Below are 6,444 nucleotides of genomic sequence, written 5' to 3' on the forward strand. Positions count from 1 at the left end.
TCTTATTTGTTATTAGGCATTGCACGTAGAGCGCTATTTTTGAGCCATCTGTATAAATTTACTGGCTATTTCTCTAATTTTACGTTTAGTGCCAATATACTCTTGTTATACTTGGCCGCATGGTGTTTGGTTTCTTATGTCTAAGGCAGTAATGCTGAAGAATGAACGAACTGAAATACCAGTGCTGGCCCAGATAGGATCGGCATTGAAGTGCTTGATGCACGAGCACGATAGAGTCATTGTGCGGACTACGGTCTTGCCACTGCTGCTGGCGGAGGAGGAAGCTGCTTTTGGATGAAATATACATGTTGTACATTAAATAGCAGTTCTGCCATCAAGAGTCAGAAAGCAAGGAAGGAAGGTAGAAAAAAAACGAAAGAGAGAGAGAAAGAAGGAAAGGAAGAAAGAAGAAACGAAGAAAGAAACAAAAAGAGAGAAAGAAAGAGAGGAAGAGGGAAAGAAGAAAATAAAGAGAGAAAGAAAGAGAGGAAGAGAGAAAGAAGAAAATAAAGAGAGAAAGAAAGGAAGAGAGAGAGAGAGAGGGAAAGAAATAGAGAGAGGAAGGAAGAAAGGAAGAAGGAAAGAAAGGCAGAAAGAAAGCAAAGAGAAAGAAAGAAAGAAGGAAACAAAGGAAGAAAGAAAGAAGGAAGGAAAGAAGGAAAGAAAGAAAGAGAGAAGGAAAGAGAGAAAGAAAGAAAGGAAGAAAGAAGGGAAGAGAGAAAGAAAGAAAGAAAGAAAGAAGGAAAGAAAGAAAGAAAGAAAGGAAGAAAAGAGCGCACAGTTGGCAAGCTAGGGAAGTTTTAGCTGAAACACGGCGAAAAAAATTAGCACCAGGACGTCATGCGTAATCCCGAGTTCTCAAGCGGTGGTCAATTAAAGTGCTTGATTATATATTAAGAGAAATGAATCATAATCAGAAACGAAGACGTCAAGAAATTTTATCGAGTAGCATGGCTACCATTGATAAAAAACGACCATACTGGGATGTCTATCGAAGAGGCATTTATACTACAGTCAGTGCAGCTCGGGTGGTGATGGTGATTATCACCATCATCATGGTGATTATCAACATCATCACGTGAGCATACTGAAAGCACGCAGCCGGACGAAGACTTTTGATGAAATCAGTTCACCGGCCAAACTTTTTGGCATGAAGAAAAAGAAAGCAGACTCAGTAGCTGCGATAGTGTTGGCAATATTGAGCATTGGGCAATTCTGAATTTCTTATCTCCTGGCCACCCTCTCTTCAAAGCGGGACTCACAGCCCTGAGGCATGGCGTAGGACGGTGTGGAACACGAATAATCGAGGGTATGTGACACATATCTATGCTATTTCTTTTCGTAAGACTGTCGGCAACACGACCGGCCGTGATTTTCAGTGGTAAGGGCCTCGTCTCCTATGCCAGCTTTGGGACCGGAGGGCTGTGTGGACGGAGGGTGGAGCAAAGAAGTGCCAGGGAGAGAAGTGTAAAAAGTGAGGAGGAAGCGTGCTTTATTAGCGCCCCTAACGGGAGCGAGAGAAACTATCGCTCGCGTCAAAGCCGCCGCCATTATTTCGTGGGACATAACATTGTAATAAGCCGTAATCACTAATGCGATGGTTTTCGACCATCCAGAAGTACTGCGTATTTTCGAACCTTCGAGTTCTTAAGTAATGTTCGCCTCTTCGAAATACCACCACTACAAAACTGGAATTCTGTGATCCCAGCGATTGTTTTTCTTTGTTTACAGTCAAGCGATTGTTTTCATCATGCCACGCCTTATATAACTTATGTCCTGGAATAACCTCTTCGGAGAAGGTGTTTCTTCTCAGCAGCGAAATTTTGTTCTCAAGGAAGAACGCACAGCTACACGCTATGCGATAAGTTCTATAATGATTTTGTGCTTAACTGCAGGCAGCGAAATATCTTGACACAGCTCCGGCCTGATAGGCTTGAGAAAATTGTAACATTTCTGGCACTTCACGAAAGAAAAATAGGTAATCTTATGGTTCATTATTGGCCTGCGCTGAAAAAGTAATGCGTACAAGAAATACAGTTTACGTGGGCCGAGGTAATGGCCTGGGCTTGAGGGTTCCTTTTCCCTGCAAATGAAAAAAAAACACTTTACACTAATGGAGACTTAAGAAAGCCCTGAATATTTGGTTTATCCTGTTCAAAACATATCTAGTTAATATTTTTATACATTCACATGACTGTCAGGCTGCGGTTGCTGTTGTCGCCTATCCAGCTGGAAGTAGCTCCACCTTTTGCTTTTTTTACTCTTCTACATTGCATCACTGCGTCTGAAAATTCATGAATAACCTGTAGGAACTCCAGAATAATTTAAAGACAATCCCGCAAAAAACAGGTGCACGAAATTACCTAAACCATTTCGGCGGTGCGAGCACCACTGAGTATACAAAACTTGCCGCAGCCATTCTTCTTGAGGTTACTCAGCGTAATTAAATTCGCTCTGGAAACTCGACTCCCAGTTTTATTCAATTAAATTGATAGATTGAGCACGAAACTTAGCACTTCTTGCGGGCCGAAAGCAGCAGGTCCATTAATTGAATGAAACTGCCCTCCCAGCTCATACTCTTTTTTTTTTATTGTCTTTGGAAGCTTCTAAACGCACTTCTAGCTGTCTCGTTTCTGTGCCAATTGAAGATTAAGAGTTTTTTTCTTTTTGACCATCGCCGGTCGGTGGTGTGAACACCCATCCATGCTGTCTTCAGTGCGAGTCATTACACTACGTTTTAAAATTGTTCTTTTGCCGCAAAATGAGGAAAGTCGCTTTGTTCAGTTCCTGCGGGACATCCGATGGTCTTATTGGAATTTGGAAAGAATCCCTGTGCTTGGGATTTCATACGTTTAGGCAATGAAATGTTCCTCCGAAATTGTTGCCTGTACCCTCAAATAGAACAAGTGTGTCAAAGAAGCGGCACTATGGCGAGAGGATTCTATTAAACTTATACTAAGCACTTCCTTTAATGTGGATAAAAAGAGAACTATTGCGATATTTCGGGTTCTCACGGCAGAGATACCGAGGAAGGGGCAGAGAGCAGAGATAACATATTCATAGTGACCACACACTAACTACACCGGTGATAGTCAGTGAAGTGCACTGCACAGGAGCTATACCTGCGTCGAGGTGTTCAGTTTTCCGTAAATGCTCGTCCTTACGCTTGTATACGTGCCCACTGTGAGCCGAGCATTTAGCCCTATGGCTAACTTGAACCTGCCCTGACCTTACACTCTTTCACCTTACCACAAAGAAGGAGCACCGTCTTAAATGCTCTTATCCTTGCAATTCCACCTCATCACTAACGACAAGCCTATCTCTGCATCCTAATCCCTTATTTTCCCGACATCCTCTAAACATTTCTTCCGTGTGCGAACGTGCAAGGCATGGAAATAGCTTTGCAAACATTTGTGATCCGTAGTGTGTACGACCATTTCAAGCGCATAGCTGAGGCATTCTTCTTCGAATATGAGCTGGTATCTGTAACTTTATGCCCCATCGCAGTCGTCGCTGGGGCGCTGAAGAAAAATAAAATAAGCCACATGCTCAAATACGGGGAAAGTTTGTGCGACATCCTGTTTTTGCCGGCGCTTCACTACACGCGATGCGTGTTTTCTGGAATAGGTTTGCGAGTTAGTGGAAATTAATCTATCTCTCAAAAGGGCGGTCGTAGACTGAACAAGCGTCAGATTGGCTAAATCCCCCTAGTGCCTTTCTCTGACACAATGACGCGAAGACCGGGCACTCGCTCGTATCATGCATAAAATATAGCAGCCTTGTTTCGTGGTAAAGTTGGCCACGCCCGACATGCTGGTGTCACCTACGACGGACTTTCAGGGTGTGTTGTTGCCGTTATTGGCTTTGCTGCAATGATTGTAATAGAGTGGATGGCCCGAGAATTAATGAGTTCCAGCTATGTGATACGGGTCACAGCGAAAGGCTGCATGGGGAAATGAACGGCTCCGAGTCGGACGACAGGGTGGCATCGTTCACGAAGCACGAACCACGCCCACCTTCGCAGAACCGCAGGGTTCTGCTATAAAAGCCACTAGCGAACAAGTCGGCCTTGTATGAAGCGGGCTAAGACAGGCCGTTCTCTATTGGCGGCCATCGTCTGTAAGAAATATCAAGGAAAAAATATTTTATTTTCTTCATGCATCTAATGCATGCTTTCAATCGTCATTTGTTTTCTCGTACAGAGGGCAAAACACATGTCTAGAACGACCGAACTGTGCGTACTTCGGCTCCCAAAACCGCTGCGACCAGGAAGGCAAAAAATGACGATGAAATACTATCAGTTTAACTGCACGTGCTTACATCCAGACAACTTTCGACCAAATGTTTTCGCTAGATATTGCGCATTCAGCCCGAAACACCCCCAGAACGTGTTCTAGGCAAGCGTTTTGCCCTCTGTACATGGAGACATGTTTGCACTGAATGGGCAGTCGAGGTAATTTTGACAGCAGCGCAACATTTCGCTTTTTAATTATTTTCTACTCTCCAGTCTTGCTGCACAGCGTATTTGGCTTACAAGCAGAAAGGAAAAAAAAAAAAAAACGCTAGGCGAAAGCCGCTGACGCATGCGTGCGTTGATCTTTCGCCGTTTCGTGTTTAGAGAGTGTTCCTCTGCTGAGCCGAACCACCTGGCGCGGATTCGCTGCACCGCTCGGGAGCCATCCTCCTCCAATAGCTGCCGCACACCGACTGACGACGGAGCAGCGCTCGACGCCGCCGCGCCGACAGCTCCACCTGTCGACGAAGGTGACGTCAACTTTTGGCAGCTGCGCTCGTCGATGAGTCACCCCAGGCGCTGGATGTAACGCCGGACGGACTGGCGGACGGGACAACGAGCCATTAAAGGCTTTTGCCTTAAAAATGCCTTACTTTCTAAAGAACTTAACACTACAAGAATCTCGGTGCGTATGCCCTGCCGCCATGTACGCTAGCCACTTCGCCTTTAATGCGGATTGCATGAGTACCATGGATTACTACTTAAGAGGCGGGAAGCAATGGAAAAAGCGTGGACGGGAAGAAGGTGAGACGGAAACGCGCTGTGTACAGCCGGCCAAATCTTCAGCTGGCGTGCGTGATGGCCGCTTTTTCTGTGCTCCTTCACTTTGTGACGAAGCAAACTTGCGGAAAGCTCGATATTAAGCACGAACTTAGTGAGCCTGTGCGTAAATTTGATATTTTCGCAAGTTTGCTCGCCATAAGCTACAGGAGCACAAAAAAGCGGCCGTCACGCACGCCAGCTAAACATTTGGCCGGCTGTACGTGTCTGTAATAAGCCAGCAATATCAGTACGCTACCGACGAATTATACGGTTTTTTCAGCATAACTGAACTAATCAGAGCCGCAAATACTCAGACATTTATTTATTTATTTATTTATTTATTTATTTATTTATTTATTTATTTATTTATTTATTTATTTATTTATTTATTTATTTATTTATTTATTTTCAGATACTCCTAGTCTCCTTTGAGGGGGCTGTGGCGGGATTGGGGAACATAGGTTTATAATGAAAATGCATGTTCTCGGGAATTAGATAAAAAACAGCGCACTCTAACAGAAATGAGACATAACTGGGAGGCATAAAGGTTTGGACTGGAGAAATAAGTGCTCACAGGAATTAAAGAACAATGTTTCACTTTGCCACAACTGAAAAAAAGATTAACTGAGCTGTGTGCACGAAGTATATACAAGCAGCCGTTGGGATAGTTCAGGGTTCCCTTTTAAATACAAGCATAGAAAGATTTCCGAAGAATGTGATGAAGATGGGGAATCCACAAGTTCTTGGGGCAAACAGTTACATTCCCTAATTGCATATCAGAAAAAAAGGATAACGAAATCTGTCTATGTGGAGCCTATATTGCTATGCGAAGAGATTTTGATTGGGAAAAATGCTGCGTCTTGTGCTCAGCCCTATTTTACAGGCTCGAGCGATTTGAAGGTTATCGTGGTTGTTTAGGCTAAAAAGAACGAAAACATTTTGGCCCGCGTGACGGGCACTAAGTCTGCAGTAAAAATGGCGGTGCAAATTAAAGGTGCTCATGGGCCAATTATGCACATCTATTTATTTCTCCTTTCTGTGGAAATAAACAGCGTGAGAGCAGTTTGATGGTAGTTTGTTGCCCCTAAACTGGTCACTTTTATCCGCGTTACACTGTACACAAGTGGGCGACTCTAGGGTGAACTGCGTACATGTGTAGACAAGTTGTACGCAAGCTTTTCAAAATACAAAGCCTAGAATTATTGTCTGTTGATGCACTCTGTTCCAGAGGTTCTTAGGTGCAGAGAAAGCAAAAAGTTCTTGTTGACGTGCCGCATTTCTGATTTGAACAATTACGCGAACTTTAAAAAAACTGAGAACTGCGGAAAATATTTGTTCACAGTAAACATTGATTCTACGGCTATTTCTGGCTATGCTGGTGTTGATGT

This window comes from Amblyomma mixtum, chromosome 7, assembly GCF_055824585.1.
Source record: "Amblyomma mixtum isolate Tamu chromosome 7, ASM5582458v1, whole genome shotgun sequence".
Lineage (NCBI taxonomy): Eukaryota > Metazoa > Arthropoda > Arachnida > Ixodida > Ixodidae > Amblyomma > Amblyomma mixtum.